The following is a 19173-nucleotide window of genomic DNA, read 5'->3' as shown; positions in this document are numbered from 1 at the left end:
GCCTTAGTGGAGGAGCCACCACTGTCAGCATCTGCATCTCCTCTATGCATTCATCTGTGATGCTGTGGAAGACCTGGAGGGTTGGGTATGCCCAATTCCAAATGCAGTAAACAATCATGTTGCATGCATAGTGCAATGTCTTCTCATAATGTCAACTTGGTTTCTAAGTAGCACTTCGTATTGTACATCGGCCGTTTCTAAGTGCTGTACATAACAGCTGTTACTATTATCCAATTTACTGACCGAGGGAAGGATGGAAGTATGAGTCAGCCTTCCCAGGACTTGAACTCATGACCTTCATCAATGCTTCTCTCAGGCGGCAAATGTTCAACTCACTGAGCTATCCTGCAAGCACTATCTGGCCTGTCTGGCTTAGACTACCCAAGGAGCAGTACAAGATTAGGTGAGATGGTACATGTTACAAAAGAGCACAATGATCTTGGGTTTTACCTTAGTAGATGTTCTTATGATGTCCTCAGAAGGGCAACAAACTGGGTCAACATTAGAGAGCAAGTTGGTGTGCACAGGGAGAGCTCATACCAGCAGGAAAGGGGAGGTGTGTTGGCGTATTTTTTATTATGCAAATAAACCTGCAGCAATATTTTTTCCAACAAACAAGTTGTCTTGTGTGTTCTTTATTATGATCTTGCTGTGTTTGCAGGAGGGGTATGTTGCTGATATTGGCACTAATGTACTTGACTGGTTTCTGCGTGAAACTGGAACGCAAGGGCGTGCCTCGCCTGCAAATGTCACCAAGACACCGGCAGGAACAAGACCAAGAAATGGCTCTCGGCTGTTCCTGCAAGAAGTTTATGCTTGAACCAGTCTACCCTAGGTTTAACCTATTTGAAGAAAATGTCAAGAGTTTGAAGATTTATGGACTGGAAGTAAGGCCAGATGGGATGAGACATGACCTGTCATTCAAACCTGTGCATTATCTAAGCAGGGGAGGCTATGAAAAGAGGAAAGAGTAGATGGCTGGAGAGAGAGTGGAGTCAACGAAACCACATTAGAATATGTCTCCCGGCATATGGAGAGAACTCAGGGTGCAGATCACAGCAGAGGTGAGGCAAATTCTCCAAATTGCGCCATTTCACCAGACTGTATAATCATGCACCATTCGCTGTTCATAATGTCCCACGAGCACAAGGAACGACAGAACGCGAGCTGCTGTTACGCTATACTTTAGCGCGCAATGCATCTTCGTTTCAAAGATTGATGCGAGAAGGCATTTTGAGCTAAGATGTAGCGTCAAATGATGGAATTGCATTTTGCTAAATTTTGTGTAACTCTGCTGAAATGTTGCATAATTATGCAAAGTGAATTACGTGAATTATGCACACCCCTAGCGACATGCCCCTTCTGCCCTCCTTTCTACACCCGCTAGTAAAACTTCACACATAGACAATTTGGGTACTTGTGGAAGTGACCTTGGTGGATGAGAGACACTTGAGCATAATTTTCTATATAAACCTCTACTTTGTTCTGCTGCTGCCAATACTGACCAATCCCAAAGCAGAGCCAGCTTGGTTCTCGTGGATGTCCTGCTTGACACGCCATCCAACACAGGCACATCCGGACTGGCTGAAGATTCCAAATTCATGGTCGCGCTCTAATATCTGTGGGCCCAAAACAGAAGCCTGTCTGTAGGAGGGGTGCTTGTATTGTAAACCTTTGCAAAACGAAGCTTCTGTGGTGACCATGGAAGCTCAGCAGTGTGTGAGTCAGTGTTTGGCCGAGCTGAAAACTGCTGAGAATATGCAAATCTGCGGATGGGGGCGGGTGGGGGAGGGGCACTGATTTAATATAATGCTCCCAGATTAAGTGGGAGCGGGGCAGAAACGGAACCTGCTATTAGGAGTAAAGGATTGCATTTAATTGCTTTTCTCATAGCTTCCCAGGACAAAAATTATGCATGGAAAGGAGGGGAGAATAAAGCAATATTTTATCTCTAAATATGAAATATCAGTTTGCCATGCTCAGCAATTCTGTCTGCTGTACTCTATCTCTTTTTTCTCCCCCTCTCTCTGTCGGCCTCATTTATGAAAAGTGACGCATCGCTGCGTGAAAACAATGATGCGTCACTTTTCACTGCGCCCTCCTTGCGACAAAAATTATGCGTCATATTTACGGTATGACGCATCATGGCACAAGGATTACAGATACGTCAGTATTTCTGACGTATCTGTATGGCGCAAAAGTGACGCATTGCTGGAGTGTGTCACAAAAGTGACGCAACTCCAGCAATGTGTCCTTTCACATGGGGCAAGCCCCATGTGAAAGGGCCTGCGTTAGTCTTACGCCTGCTGTGAGGCAGGTGTAAGAAATTGACGCATTTGTGTCCTAGAAGTGGTGCAGTGGAATCTTATAGATTTCACTGCGACACTTCTATGACCCTTTCTTACGTCAGAACACCCCCTGCATACATTATACCTGGCGTAGGTATAATATAGCGCAGGGGTTTACAAAGTGACGCATCTACCTAGATGCGTCACTTTGTAAATATGGTGCTATAAGGCACATTTTTTACTCTGCTGGTGCGTCACAAAAAGTGACGCACCGGCGACATAAAAGTGTTGCACAGCCTCATAAATGAGGCCCCTGTTTTTACTGCCCTCCTTCTTCCCACTCTCCCCTTCCATCCAATCTCTCCCTTTTACTGCTCTCACACATGCAGGCACACACTTCTCTCCACCCGGCCCCTTCCCTTCTTTTCTCCATCACTTCCTCATCCGTCCGCCTTCTCTCTCTCGCTCATACACCCCCATGCTCCGCCCCTCTAGAGTGTGTCTGATCTGTTCCCTGTACCTTTTGTAACCCCTTAATCTCACATGTTTCCGCCAGTCAATCTTCTGCAATGGATTCCACGGGGTTCTTGCATGTCTGATGCACTTTTCAGCCTTAAGCCTTTAAGTATTGAGTACATTGTTCAGCTGTGAGTTCTGAAAAAAATACCTGAACCGAATTTCAACAGTGGCTCATCCGCTCAGTGGCTCATCCGCTCAGTGGCTCATCTGCGCGTGGCAATTGGCAAATAATTCGAATGTTTGGTTTAGCCATTTTCAATTAAAACAGCCCGAACAAGATTTGTCGTACCCATATGGTAACCTTTGTCCTTTGCTTAATTTTGAAAGCAATATTTAGATTTTAGTGAAAATGAAATTAATTTCAGACTTGTGCAATGCCATATTGGGCAGCAAACAGGGTCTCCATCTTGGTGTTATTTATATCATAAAGGATTAAAAAAGACAACGATTCCTGCAGGAGCACCAATTGAAATTTCGAAATTCTTCAAAGCATATACTCTCCTTTGTTTGGAAACATTTTATATAGGGCTAGATGTACAAATGTGTAAAGTGAGAAGCTGTATGAAATGGGTCAAAACATAAATGACTATTTATAAAGAACAGTGTTCATCCAATGAGACCTTCTTGGTGCTGGAGGGATACGAGAATCAAGTCATCAGCTGCCTGAAGTCTTAAAGCACTTCTGTTGGACAAGGGAAGGGAGTTTTAGAGCAGTGGCCCCAGGTAGACCAACAATTGCCCCCTGTTAATTATCTATTGATTTGGGGGACTTTGGAAAGAAGGGCCACCGAACAATGAACCAAGCTTTTTTAACGTATTTTTATTTGTTTAAGCACAACAGTTGATACGTGCATAACCTACAGATGCACAAAAATCATAATAAAATTATGCAACAGAAACCCCATCTAGGGCAGACAGTTCCTTTAAGCTGGTTTTCAAATTAAATGTAATCATATAGCACGGTGACCATTTCCACACCTTGTGCACATCCTACACCCTGCATATTTATCATCATTTGATAACATACCCGGGTGATGTAGCACTTTCACTCTCCCTAATTTCAGCAGTTTAGTCTTGAATGTGCATACAATAGAGGCAGGAAAGAGAGCAGTGCTTAATTTGAGCCGGTGGCTGCCAGTGGGGGCACTGAACTTATTTTTGGGGACCGGCACTTATTTTTCGCTATTGGATATTTACTGAGTGCAAGAGAAGGAACAACACATCGACCCGAAAGACAGGGGTAGAAAAGGATGGCAAATCCATTACAAACAGAAAGCAGGAGCCTGCGAGAGTGAGAAAAGGGGGTAGAGAGTAGCTGGTAGTGGATTAAGGCCTGCTGGCCTTTGTATTCAGCTTGCACAGGCCTCTAGCTTTAGAGCAGAGTTTCAGGTAACTGCACTCTTTCTTTCACAAATTAAGCACTGGGGGTATGTACTTAATTTATAAATGAAAGCGTGCTGGTGCCCAAAGCTCGGCTCAGAAGCCAGCGGCCGGTGCAATTAAACGTTGGTGTGCAGAATACTACAGCTGTGTAGTCTGGAATCCACCTCATACCTCTTTAATCCACTACCAGACCCCCCCTGCCCCTTTAAGGCATTCCTGCAGGCCCTGGTTTCTCCCTTTGTGGGGGTTGTTGGTTCTTTCTCTTCCCCCATATTTCCCCTTGGTGTGATTTCTCGGGAAAGCAATAAGTGGCCTGTGCTGCAAAGGGGTTCCCCGTGCTCTCTGCACAGCTCCCGAGTGGATTGCATCATGATTAAACCAGAGCGAAGACTCCTGTGTCGCCCGGCAGCCCACTCCGAGCTGGAGATATTGGTACTGCTGCAGCCAGTGAAGAAGCGGAAGCTGCATCGCCTTCAAACCGGAAGCCAGGACCGACCTTGAGCCTGCAACTCCCGCACACACGTCACTGTGGGAAAACGCGGCCACGAGGCCACAACCGCTACATCCAATCACTGGTCGGCAGCCAGCCACCAGGGACCGCACTGCCAAATATTTGTGTGACTGCGCAGACCTGCCCAGCAAGTCCACTATGCAAACTCTGACCCACACAAGGCTGCAGGGATTCGATAGTTGTAGTCATTGCTTCCCACCATGTGTTAAAATTAAAGCACACCCCTCTATGCCATGCTTAGTTTGTAAAAGAAAGAGTGCTGGTGCCCCAAGCTCTGCTCAGAAGCCCGCAGCCGGTGCAATTAATCGAAGGTGTGCAGAAAACCAAGGCTGTGTAGTCTGGAATCCACCTCATGCCTCTTTAACCCACTACCAGGTATACCCTGCCCCTCTAGCGCACTCCTGCTGCACTCTGGTTTCTTCCTCAGCCTTTCCCCTTTGTGTGATATTCCCTCTGTAACTCTTGGGAAATGACTGATGTGTAAAAATAAGTGCTTTTGGCCCCCACTGGCAACGCCTAGCTCAAATTAAGCACTTGAGGTGTGTGAGACATATATCTGGCTGATATAGCTATGCCTGCATAAACTTTCTCCAGTCAGATGAGTCTCTTAAATCATCTTCTATTAAAGAGGATTCATTCAGCCCCCTAAGTTAGCTCCTCTTTGGGGGTCTCAGGACATAACCATTTGATCGCGATCACACATCTAGCCAGGATGAATGCTTGTCATGTTGCTTTCTTTTTCTTTTTGAATTTTGTGTGTATGGAAGAGACTCGCAGTAACCGGCCTGTGGTGTCATTAGCTCACGCCAAACAGTTCATGCAAGCTGTCTGGTTTCAAAAGACCCATTGTGACCTTTCAGTGGGCTTACAGACTGCTCATGGCTTACCAATGGTTGGCTTTACTATCACTAATTCGTTTACCACAACTTTAATGGCTTGCCTCCCTCTTCTTTTGTTTGCCCCTCCCCTGGAGCATAGCCTATTTACCATCCTTTTGATTGGCGGACTTGTATACTTTCACTGCACACTATTAAGGAACTATTTTTATCCATCATATTCAGCGCCCAAAGAGAGCTCATGTGTTTTCTAAATCCCTCCCTCGTATGGTGCTTCACGTCTCAAATACTCCCCCGTGCTGTATTGCATCACACCCATCCCAGCTTGCCTGTTAAAACTCGAATTAGTGATTTTTTGCTGGGATAGGGGTGAAAAGCAGACTTTAAGGGCTGTTTTCGTTTTATCTTCTGCATTCTGAAGTGGTGTGGCTCACTGGTTAGAGGCGGCAGACCCGAGAGCAGAGGATGGCCCGGGACCAGGGTTCAATTCCCGAAACGGCAGGGTCGTGGACCAGGGTCAGCGGACTTGATAATTCTCATCTCGGTGCCTACTCTAACCAGGGATCTCACTCGGCAACTCTGGGCATTAGCTTGCCTCATCTCCACAACGGCCCCCCACATACGCCGGGGATGCCTGGTTTCACCTTGGAGATACCCAGTAGGGACCATCTCACAGGGAAAGCCAGGACGTGTTCCCAGCAGTCTACTGCGCAGAGACACTCTTTCGGGAGTCGATTCTAGCGCGTTAGAAACCCACAATTAATTCTACACATTGCATGAAAGCACAAGCTTTGTCACACAAAGGCTTTCAAGACACTGCAGCCTATAAGGCTACGGCACTCGACCTTGGACCCTGGGAACTGGGTTCGAGTCTCGGTAATGATGCTAAATTACTTTAGCGTCATTTCCGATCTCCCCGTTTCTAACAAAAATGAATGTAACTGATGCTATGTAAAGCGCTCTGATAACCGATTCGGATTCGGGTCAAGTTTGCGCTATATAAAACTCTGCAAAAAAAAATCTGATACACTCATTCAGCTGGCGTCCGAGGCAGAAGGTGTACTTACCATAGGGCTCGAATCGGGGTACCACGCGGGTGGATGGCGTGCCCCCACTTATTTTACAGGGAGCTCGATAACTATAAGCTGCAACTGAGTGCAAGCCACCTTTCGTGACGTCACTGCCTGTCGTGACGTCAGTGTCCCTCCACTTCTTTTTTTAGGACTTGTGCCCTGGCTTACCATGACCCTTCTTTGAGGCCCATATACCTGCTTCCTGACCGACTGCAGAGACAAAATACCTGTATCCATTTGAAAGTAAATTAGGCCTTGACAAGTGTTCAATTTACATTATGACCCTTCCTCATTCTTTTTTAATTCTGTTCAGAGCTTCCTGAGAGAACGCTATTTGAAAAATACACTAGTCCATTTATAAACATTGAATTCAAAGTGCAGTTCTGTGATGCCTTATGGCATCTATTTGCTTTTCCACAAGGATTTGGAATTATTTGTTTTATATTTTTTAAACAATTCATTACAGATTAACATCGGCAAAGCCAACAGCTCAGCAGCCGCATTAGAAATTCAATATCTTTTGGCTTTGCCTCTGCTTGTTCTTTGTTGCAGCCTAGTGAATTCAGAAAATCTGATAGTCACCTTGCATCAGAATGCTGCAACTCTAGGGTAATTCCTGAAAAAAGGTAAAGAACTAAGAGCCAGATGTACGACGCATTTTGCAAGTGACAAATGGCCCATTGGGCTGTTTGCGACCAGTTAAATGCATTTACCTATGCACCAACCCGATTTTACGAGTTGGTAACCTATTACCAACTCGCAAAAAAGAGTTTGTGAGTCACTATTAGGAAGGGGTGTGTAAAGGGCATCCCTTCCTAATACCAAGTCGCACTGGTATGTACGAATATATTATGCGACCGAGAATCCGGTCGCGAAACATTTGCAGATTACCACCAATCTCAAATTGGTGGTAAGCCATTCTCAAACGGGAAGGGGTCCCCAAGGAAGCCCTTCCCCTTTGTGAATGGGGGCACAAACATTTTTCCAGAGCAGCCAGTGGTCCCATGGACCACTGCCCACTGCAACAAAATAAAAGTAAAACTTTTCATTTTTATTTTTGAAATGCATCTCAGTTTCCTTTAAGGAAAACAGGCAGATTTTCTTTTTTGTAAATGCTTTATTTAAAAAGTAGCCACACACATGGTGGTCTGCTGACCCCAGCAGACCACTATCCCTGTGAGCGTGGGCCATTCCCAATGGGTCTCAAATTACGACCTACCTCATGAATATTAGTGAGGCAGGTCCCTTGCAACCCGTGTGGGAATTGCGACCAGTGTCTGAGACACTGTTGTACATCAGGTTTTGCATCTCGCAAATTGTGACTCACTAAAAACAGCAATTCGCAAGTCGCAAAACCTGACTGTCGTGCATGTCGCGCCAAGTATTTAACATTTCACACTAAGGACAAACATTGTTTGTCTTGGAGTCATTTTTATGTAAGACGGATGGGGTAATGAACGTCCATTCTGACATTTGTTAATAATACATTAACCCTTCTACAAAGCTCTGTCCATGTCAGGAAGGCCCAAGCATATCGTAAGGTACTGATAAATTTAGCAGGCATACGGTAGTGTCTCTGGACACAAAACGTCCAAAGAAGCAAGAGAAGGTTGTGCATGTTAAAGATAAAATTACTTACTAAAATTAATTACTCCGTCCCAAAATGGCTTTAGGCCAGGCCACAGCACAGAGACCGCCCTACTAGCCACGACTGAACATCTACGGACGATCTTGGATGCCGGTCAGAGTGCAGCGCTGATTTTACTAGACCTCAGCGCTGCCTTTGACACGGTGTCTCACAGCATTCTTTTAGGTCGTCTGGCAGCTGTAGGGATTACAGGAACGGCCTTAGAATGGTTCAGATCATTTCTAAAGGAGAGATCCTTCCGGGTAACAGCGCCGCCGTTTCTCTCCCAATCCCACTTCATCGGTCAGGGGGTTCCTCAGAGCTCGGCATTGAGCCCGTCTCTGTTCAATCTGTATGTTGAGCCACTTGTGGCTGTACGAAGGAATCGAACCTAACGTTGGTATCATATGCTGATGATACCCAGCTTGTCATCACCTTAGCTGAAGGGCCATCTACATCAGCCACGGGGTTCAGAGACGGGATGGCAGCAGTTGCCCAATGGATGGCAGACAACTGCCTACAGCTCAATGCGAGCAAAACCGAGGTCCTACTGGTAGGGAAGAACATCGCTCTTTGGAACGAGCACTGGTGGCCCGCCTCGCTGGGGCCTATGCCTATGCCAAAGACTCTAGTTAAGAACTTAGGAGTCTGGATGGATGCATCGCTTGGCTTTCAGACCCACACTAAGAGAGTGGCAGCCACATGTGTTGGTCTGTTAAGAGGTCTTAATCCCCTTCTGAGGTTCTTTGACCCAACAGTCTGGCAGCTTATCGTTCAATCCACCATACTTTCGCGTTTGGACTATGCCAGTGTGTTGCTCCTAGGGGCAAACAAAGCTGAGATACGGCGACTCCAACGTGTCCAAAATTTGGCAGCCAGAACCCTGGTAGGACTTCCCCGCCGGTGTTCGGCTAGAACCACGATTATAAAGCTGCACTGGCTCCCGATTAGTGCCCGGATCCAGTTTAAGGCTCTCTGCCTGGCATTTAAGATTCTGAAATTTGGAAGTCCGGATCTACTGCGTCCACTATTGATCCCGTATGTTTCCCAGCGTAGCATAACTGTGCGGTATGGGCGGTTGCTCCTTTCGGGTCATTGTAGCCAAGCTGTGGAATTCCCTGCTGGTCCCCATCCGTGGAATGGAGGATCTGCTTGCCTTTCAGAAAGCTATTAAAACTCTCCTCTTTCCGCTATCTTAGGGACACGTGATCTTGGTTGTTCTGCTTGGGTTGTTCAGTACCACTTAGTTCTAGCAGCGCCGGTACGCCCCTTCCTGGGGCAGCTGTGCGCTTATAAAATATTTAACATAACATAACATAACCTAACTTATCAAGTGGATATTTGCCCTAAATCCACCTGGCACTAGAAAAAATTCAAATTATGAGTTAAAGAAAAACATTTCACACTGACCCAAAAAGGGCCTAACTGTCAAGAACTATCTGGGGAATGGTTGGATTTTGAAATAATTCCTAAAAATTTGTCTATTCTCAAAACAATTCTCAGTTGGAAAGCTGGTGCAGGCCATATTTGATGGGCCCGTGCAGATACAAACCTTCTTCTATCTAGTTGTAGTGGTTTTTGAGTGGGAAACCTTCGGTAATCCAACGGGCCGTACAAGTGTACGCCAAATTAGTTTATTTCACATCCTTGGTGAATCAGACATAAGATCTTGAATTCAGTACATCGGTCAATGCGCACCCATTGGAGGGATAGCAAGGCCAACGTAAATTGGTCTCTGTAAATTGTAAATTGATACTTGTATAGCGCACTACTCACCCGCAAGGGTCTCAAGGCGCTTGTACAAATACCGCTGTGGAACCCATCCTGGCTTTCCCTGTGAGGCATCCACTCCTGGGCACCCCCAAGGTGGAGGCCAGGCATCCTTAGCGTTGTGGGGGCCATTATGGAGATTAAGCAAGCTATTGCCCAGAGTTGCAGAGTGGGACTCCATGATTGGAATAGGCACCGAGGCGAGAATTATCAGGTCCATGGAATTTTTAGCCCGAGACCTGCCGAGATGGGGAATTGAACCCTGGTCCAGCAATAGACCTCTGCATCAGGGTCTGCCGCTCTAATCATTGAGCCACACTTCTCCACGTCTCTGCAATTCAAGCCCCTCAGTATTTGTGCATCTTACAAATTTGTGAGAGTAGTCTAGGCAAACGCGCGCTCCACCACAGCACTAATTTTCTGAAAAAAGCCTAGATATGGATAAAAACAGAGAAAGAGACAAAGATGAAAGTGGCAAGTTTCATCCACAGCTGAAACTTGTGAGTCAATGATAGAATGCTGGTGAAATGGGATACCCACATCCTGCAGCCGAGAGGATGGAGTGGGATAGTGGCCAATTCATATGGCCACAACATAGCACATCATGGGTAAGCTAAGCCAATGAAAATGATGTACTTATGACCTACACCTCCATCTTGGCTTAATTCAACTCAAGCTTATTTCACACATACATTGGTTTGCCACCAGAAGGCAACTTTTTTATTTTCTTCTATGTTCCACTGAAGATGCGGGAAGGGTAAAAAATTAATTAGGGGTTGTGTCATCTGCATAATTATATGATGTCACAAATGACTCAAACGATAGAAAACAGGCTGTGGGGGTAGATGGGTATTAAAAAAATAACCTGCAGGACCCTGCAATGTAGATGAACATAGTCTGATTAAAGGTAGGTTGGTTCGACTCCAGGAGTTGTGATATTAGAGAAAGAGCAATACCAGTTTTGAGCAGTCCAATCAGATGATTACTATAAAGATGAGATGTACTGGAGTTTAGAAAGCTGCTTCGGGAGACAAGGAACGATGCAAGGAACACAAACTATGGAAGCCGGGAGTTGCAGGATTGGATTTGCAAAGTACGAACTGCTGCAGCCTCTACTCTTTGATGTAAACATGGTCAGGGCAGATTTAAGGTCAGAAAGGACTCTATTGGCAGAGCCCTTTCTTGATGTTATAACTTATGATGTCAAGTGTAAAATGCAAAAAGAACAATTGATGGACAAAGTGCTGAAACAATTTGAACCATTCACCCCCAGTACAGAAATTTGGGCTTACATTTTTTGGAAAATATGTAAAAAAGTTACTGAAGGTACTGCTCCACTGTCTGCCAAGATACAGTGTGCTCTCCAGGCCGGGCCGGACTGGGAACCAAAACAGGCCCTGGCAAAGTGCTCGGTAGCCACCCCGGGGGGTTAGGGTTTGCGGCTGAGCTGTTTGGCCGATTTTGTTACAGGGCCGATACTGCATCTATGCTGTAAAAACGGCCCTGTAGCAAAAACGGCCCCTAGGGGTCCAAAACCAGCCCCCACCCTGGCGGCTCACCAGGGAAATGCCCGGTGGTCACTACGGCCAGTCCGGCCCTGGCTCCAGGTGGACCCCAATGCTTTTCAATGGTTACAGGTGATGGACTGAAACCCTAGGGAGGCAGGGCTGGAAGACTGCTGCCTATAAGTTGCTGTGGAAACAAAGATGATGACCTCTGTATTGTTTAGGTTAAATTGAAGGTCATTTTATGTCCTATAGTTGAACCCTCTGAACTTCGGTGCCTCAGTGCGGCTTGTAGATCGTCATCAAACCACAGCAGACCATGGAGGAGAAGAGATGTTGACAGTGGATTCTGCAACAAACCAGCACCTGACCCGCTATCCCTAATTAATATACATTTAGTGGAAATCATCCACCAGATTTGTGTGCACACTGTTAATGCACACACTGCCATGGTGAAATCCAATACAGGATTTTGACAATTTCAGAACAGTCGCAAAGGTGCACCACTAAACACAACAAAAAACAGACACATAACAAATTATCAGATCCGTGTCCAAAGTATCTTCTTTTATTCAAATTGTGTTAAAAACCATTCGTAATTGAAAAAGTACAGTCGTCACCTTGCAGGATTAAAAAAAACACATATGTGTGCTTGTGAGCAAGTAAGAGAAGGGACTAACCATAACTGAGTTGTTTGTACATTAATAAATGTGGAATGTCTCCACTAAAAGGAGGTCATCGTAAAAATTGTGGAACACCACAATTCTCTTAAACAAGACCAATAAAGGTGCAGCTCTTCCAGTTCTTTGTAGGGAAGTGGGAATCGAAAACTCAGAATTTCGAGAACCCTGGTTTGAATTTTTATAATTCTTAAAACAGAAGTGAGAGTAAAATTGGAGTTTAAAAAATTATATATTAGAATGTGAAACCTTTCTATGCTCCTACCACTATGCAAGGGTTGTTCTACTGCACTGTACAGAGCGTTGCAGACCATGGTGTCGGTAAAGGGGGTACATGTGTATCGCTATATTTATTTAATATTGTGATGGCAATGTATGTATAAAGGGGTAATGTCATGGAACTATTGGGCTGTAGTGCATTTCAGGAAGTATGCAGTGGTTGACCAGGTCTAGGGTTGCATTGATAGTTGGCAGCAAGATCCCTTCTCCTCAACCTAAAAAAACACTCGGATGGCAGCATATTGTTGGTGTTCTACTTGTGCCACCTGATAATTCCTCAAGCCACCGTACAATGCATTGCAATAATCCAGTATTTAATTAATTTACACCCCCCACAACTACTTTGCACACATCCATTTCCTAACCAATGGGTGAGACCGCGTCTAACGATTATAGAATGTTCTTCCTAGTAGATGAGGGCATGTCCTGCACATTATATAGATGTATACCTGGTCAGTCAACGGCATTCTTGTATCATCCATTGTGAGAACGCACCCTCTGCTGCTTAAGTGAATGTGTGTTCTGCCCCATAAATACACAGACACTCTACCTATTATTACATTTCATGTCCTATCCAGGTAGAGGATGTACTAAACCATCCTAGAAAGCCATCTCATTGCTTAACACTGGTTGGCTTTCTTGCTAGGAAAATACACTCTGGCCAAAGGAGGAAATCTGTATCTTTGTTATGTTGACCTCAGCAGTGCCTTCGACTTGGTCGACCATTCTATACTGTGGCCAATACTGCTAGAACTTGGAGCTCCCAAAGAGATCATTCATTTTTTAGCAGGACTAAATCGACTCTCTCTAGCAAAGTACGTTATGGGTATAAGGGAGAATGTACACCATCCTTTAGGGTCAGAAGAGGAATCTGCCAGGGTTGCGTCCTGGTGCCTTTATTATTTTATTTATTTAATAATTATGTGGATGCAGCTTTGAGATTGATACCTGCGAACGCCCCGATGGTCGAGGGAAGTGCTATACCCATTCTATTATACGCAGACGATGCTGTATTAATGGATTGCAATGCCTTATTTATGAGTTTGTTTTGTTTATTGAAAATAGGAAACTTTTAATCAACAAGACTAAGACATTTGTTATGGCCTGTGGCAAGAAGCCTAAAACCAATAGCTCTTTTTATATAAAAAAAACACACAAATTCAAGTGGTAAAGTCTTTCTGTTACTCAGGCATTACTTTTGCAGGCAAGGGGAGATGGGTGCGCGAACACGAAAATATATGCTCTAAGATGGTTAGGAACACCAATGGGATTTTTAGATTTGCGACAAAATTGGGTAACCGTCGCATCGAGGACATGATAACTATCTTTAATGCAAGATGTGTTTCCTCTGCCCTTTATGGCACAGGGGTACGGGTCGTAGTCAATTTGATTTACTACAACAAGATGAAAATACTTTTCTTAAACGTCTTCTATGTTTTCCACAATCAGCTTCAATGGAACTCATATATTGCGAAGTCTGTATTAATTATATTACAGATCTCACTGCCCCTCGCCCACTTCTCCTATGGAGATCTATTTGGGCTAAGAACAAGACTTTATTTACCCAATCAATAATTAAAGACTGTATGAGATTAGATAATTGCCTTAAAATTCCATGGCTAAATTACATCCACCATTGGTATGGCTTCCTTTTAATTATGACTCCCAGACTGAACTAGATTATGCATCCTCAATTGCTAAATCGGAGATAAAAACCTCTTTTCTTACATATAAAATAAAGACTCGTCTTAGAGCTATTGGTGACCAGTCAACTTTTATGTTCTATCAGCAATTGGGCCTTAATGATGGCTTTCAGGATTATTTAACTATTGTTTCAAAACCATCTCAACATTTTGTTTTGACTCGTCTTCGGCTGGGTATTGCCCATCATCTTGTGGCTTTCCCAGTCATGAAAAAGCGTTCTTCTGCTGTCTGTCCCTGTGACAATACATCACGACAAAGATGCTGCCATTTTTTATTATTCTGCAAATGTTATCTTTTTTTAAGGAAATTTTACTTAAAACCTATCTTTTTAAAGCATAATGTAAGATCGACAACAACTGCAATGAATTTGTTAATCTCTTTGGACAACCCAGGGTTATGTTTCCATGTAGCATCTTATTTATTACATTCTATTGCTATCAGGAAATCTATTGTAGTTTGACAACTGAGAGGGTACAGCTAACCGCTCCTAAACCATTAATCGTTAATATGAAAAATGTTATGACATCATTAATGTAAACGGCACGATGCACTTAATTTTAATATTTAGCACATATAGTATTGTATAATCAATGGAAAATTGGCAATTTGATTTGCACAATGCACTTGCACTTTTCCCCATTCCTTTTAACACGACTGTGAATATATGACCTTGTTTGTTGACCTACGTATTTCCATTGAGTCCTAAATGTTGGTATATGGTATATCAGGAAATCTATTGCAGTTTGACAACTGAGAGGGTACAGCTAACCGCTCCTAAACCATTGATCGTTAATATGGATAATGTTATGACATCATTAATGTAAACGGCACAATGCACTTTATTTGAACATTTAGCACATATAGTACTGTATAATCAATGGAAAATTGGCAATTTGAGTCGTAAATGTTGGTATATGTTGCCTGTTTCGTATTTTATTATGTTTTATTTTTATTTTTATTGCCTTTTTGAAAATTATATGTTCTGGTTATATGGTTGTATATTACACCACAATAAATTGAAAATTATATCTTGGAATGCAGCCGGGATACATAATAGCCCAGAGAAACTAGAGTTTTTATTTCCCCGGGGGGCTAACGTGATTTGCATGCAAGAAACATGGTGTGTTGATAATTTATGTGCAGGGAAAGACTACTTTGTGCTTGAGGCAGCGGCCTCCCCTTCAAAGAAAGGGCACGCAAAAGGGGGAATTGCTTGTCTTTTGTCTAATAGATTGCAGTGGAAATTTTCCCATTATGTTGATTCAAGTAATCTTTTCCAAGCAATAACAATAGGTAGTCTCGCTAGTACTGGCAATAAGCATTCTGTTGTTATTATTAATGCTTACATTCCCCCCGAAGAATGTTTTAACATTTTACTGAAGCAAGTGTTTCTTTATATTAAGCAGATTAAAGAGGTATACCCACCCCCTGAAGTAATATTAGTTGGGGATTTGAACTGTAAAGTTTCTAATTCAAGCATAGATTTATTTAGAAATAGATCTAAAGAAGAGGCCTACCTCATTCCACAATCACTCTTCCCAGATAAAATAAAAACTAACAAAAGAGGGAAGTTATTGCTGGAAGAACTGTCTGCGGTTGAGGAGCTTATTTTAAACGGTAGGCTCCCCTTTGATATCCCTGCTAAATTTACCCATAGGTCCGCTCATAGCGAGTCAATTCTAGACTACGTGATTTCTGATTATGGTATTTTCTCGCTTGTCCAGGATCTAATGGTATCCCTAACAGCATTGAGTGACCATAATGTGATTAGTATAGGTATCTCTTTACAACCTCCTCCCTCTGATTCCTGGTCATTTAATAACAAAGGTGTTCATTTCCATAAAGTCTCGGGTAGATGTTTTTGGAATCCAAGTGCCAAGAAGGGTGTGCAGGATATTCTTTGTAAAACCATACTTTAATTAAGTGATTGGCTGGGTTCTGAAATCTTGTTCTTTGAAAAATTTATGAGAGAGATCACCTCGGTTGCAAAAAAGTCTAGTTTTCCTAGGAAAAATTTCTCATACCCTAGTGCAATGCTCCCCCTAAATAAGGAAATAAATAAATTAGTGCGTGAGCAATTTCTATGTAGATCTAGTGAATTAGCAAATAAAATATCTCTGCTAAAAAGAAGGAGAAGTAGACTGAGAATGAAACTTAAAAAAGAAAAAGAAGACTCACTGTGGATAAGTCTAAGGGAGGCCGTTGTGCATGGTAAGGCTAGAGAATTTTGGTCTATAATTGGCAAGGGATGTGGAGTAAGAGCTAGCCCTCTTCCTATCCCCATTTCTGAAGAGGTATGGACCTCTTTTATCTCAAAGCTATATGCTAGGAATGGCACAATGGTAGAGGATAGTGGGTTTGTTCAAGAGGTTGAGCTTCCTATTGACTCCCCTTCGAACAAAACTATCGCAATGGCTATTAAGAACATGCGCTCCTCAGGAGCAATGGGACCTGATGAGTTACCCATATCGGTTTTGAAGCAGGATCCGATTCTATGGAGTAAGATACTTTTCCCATTGTTTAGATCTTGCTTCATCTCTAAAACGGTACCTGCTTCTTGGAGGGGAAGCATACTGGTCCCATTATTTAAGAAGGGAGATAGGGACAAGCCTATGAATTACCGTTTGATAGCACTCCTTGATTCAATCGGAAAAGTTTTTGCAAAGTGTCTTTTAATATTAATTAATGACTCGGTTGAAGTAAGTAACATTTTACCATTGGAACAGACTGGTTTCCGCAAAGGGCACGGTACACTAGATAATCTCACCGCCCTCCAGGTGATTTCGGACAAATACATACATGTTCGAGGGGGGGGGGGTGTTTGCGGCTTTTATTGATTTCTCCACAGCGTTCGACAAAGTAGATCGTCTTACGCTGTGGAGAAAATTAGCAGCACTGGGTATGCCATCTCATTTATTGGATCTTGTACGGTCTCTTCATACGGATACCTGGTGTCGTGTGCTTCAAGGTGGAGAAAGGGGCCCCACTATTGTTCTCCCTGTACATTGCTGATCTCCCAGCTTCCCTGTCTGCTTGTGCGGGCATTGCCCCGGTTGTGGGGGGTTCTCCTATTTCCTGCTTGCTGTATGCAGACGATATCCTCATCCTAGACCTAACACCTAAGGGCGTGGCTAATCGTCTGCAGGCTCTATATTTATTTGCTGAGTCCCATTTTATGAGGATAAATGCTTCCAAAAGCAAAATTATGTGCATTTCAGGAAAGAAGAAATCCAGGTCAGAAAACTTTGGATGGTTTATTGGTGGCCAGAAATTAGAGGTAGTTAGATCTTATACTTTTTTAGGTAAAATAATTTTGGCCAATTTGAGTGAGAAGCCCCATATTGATCATAACTCGCGTAAAGCCCTTGCACATGGCAAAGGTTTGTGTTCCCTTTACTTTGCTACAGGGAAAAGACATTTTGCTTGTTTACTGGAGGTGTTTAGGGCAAAAATTCCTGCAACGCTTCTATATGGAATAGAACTTGCAGAGCTGAAGCATTGGGGTTTCTGTCACACAGTTGAAGGAAAATTATTAAGATCTTTATCTACTCTTAACACAGCTTGTTCGCTGGCCGCATGTAGGCTTGAATTCGGCCTTAGGAGTAGCTGGGTTCAGGGATTGTGTGCTTTGGTTAGATGGGTGGCCAGTTTGGCCAGAGGAGAACCGGGATCATTGAGAGCTCTTCTTAAAGGAGAATTGTTGGGCAGCTTTAAAGAGTTTTCTCAAATAGTTAGGAATTTTAGAAAAGCTGTGACACTTTTAGAGTTGGATGAAAGTACTCTTTTTACAAATTCTCCGACTCAGCTAAAATCCCTGCTGAAACAGGCTTCGTGGGAACTCTGTTTCAAATTGGATAAGAATGCTCTACAAGAAAAGAGGGGATGTGATCTCCTTTTTAATACTTATTCAATAAAGCTTGCCCAACCGTATGTCACCTGGAATATTCCACATGGAGTTCGAAGACTATGGTTTCTCCTAAGACATGACTTATTACCTTTAAATCTTCTTTTATCAAAATGGTATGGATCTTCTTCGGTATGTAACCTATGCAATATGGCTGTACAGGATCGAACTCATGTGTTGGTTTTATGTCCTGCATTGTGCTCTTTGCGGTTGAAATGGTTAAAGCCGATTTGTCTTCAACTAGGCATTTTTAATGTGAACATCTTTTTACAGGCTTTGTATTTCCCCCCAAATGAAATGTTCTGCTTCTATATTTTTAATTTTTTTAAAGGTTGTTTAGCTATTTATTAATGAAATATGGAGGTGTTGGCTGCTGATTATCTTGTCTGATGTTAATTGTTGTAAACTGTCTTTTGGTTTTCTATGTATTCTATCCTATTTCCATTTGTGTATTTGTATTATGTATTTTATGTGGCCCTCTTTTGAGAGCCAAAACATAATAAATAAAATTGAAAATTGAATTACACCAGAATAAAAGCGTATGAATTGAATTGTGTTGGGTTTCTTGTCGCTTTAAATGTGTTTGGCTGTCCCCTAGAGCATAACTTCTATACCATCCTTTTGATTGGCTGACTTGTATCCTTCCACTACCCACATTTAAGCAACGACTTTTTTATTTTTCTTCAAGAACTCCATGAGAGTGCATATGTTTTCTTGCTCTCCCTCGTGCTCTACCTCCCCCGCGCACTGGGTGTTTCTCACTGCTCCCCACCACACTTTGTCCAATAGTATCGCCAACCCAGGTTAAATGTTTCATTTCGTTTCCACCTGACTGTTGATTCCTAGTCGCCCGCTCTTTGCACCTGCTCCTCTGTGGCTTCCCTGCCTCGTATGGTCTTAAAAATAAAAGCTGTCATTTGCTGCTGGGCTGCTCAGATTTCCAAAAAGGAAATAATAAAATGGTACCCGCGTCTTTCCATAAGATGCAGGTACACACATATGTCATCATGCATACACATGCCTATGGAATGACGTGGACGCATAGATGCAAGCATTTCCGTCATTGCAACTTTCTTATTTTTTCCGATGCTGGA

The 19173-nt window shown here is 43.3% G+C and overlaps 1 protein-coding gene across 1 annotated transcript in view; it reads left to right on the top strand.

Moving 5' to 3' along the window:
* The window catches only part of NOD1 (nucleotide binding oligomerization domain containing 1), a 384901-nt gene that overhangs the window by 228517 nt on the left and 137211 nt on the right, over positions 1-19173 (top strand). The window lies entirely within an intron of this gene.

The sequence above is a fragment of the Lissotriton vulgaris genome, chromosome 10 (assembly GCF_964263255.1).
Source record: "Lissotriton vulgaris chromosome 10, aLisVul1.2, whole genome shotgun sequence".
Taxonomy (NCBI): domain Eukaryota; kingdom Metazoa; phylum Chordata; class Amphibia; order Caudata; family Salamandridae; genus Lissotriton; species Lissotriton vulgaris.
The sequence above is the reverse complement of the archived record's forward strand: the minus strand, read 5'-3'. Positions and strand labels throughout refer to the sequence as shown.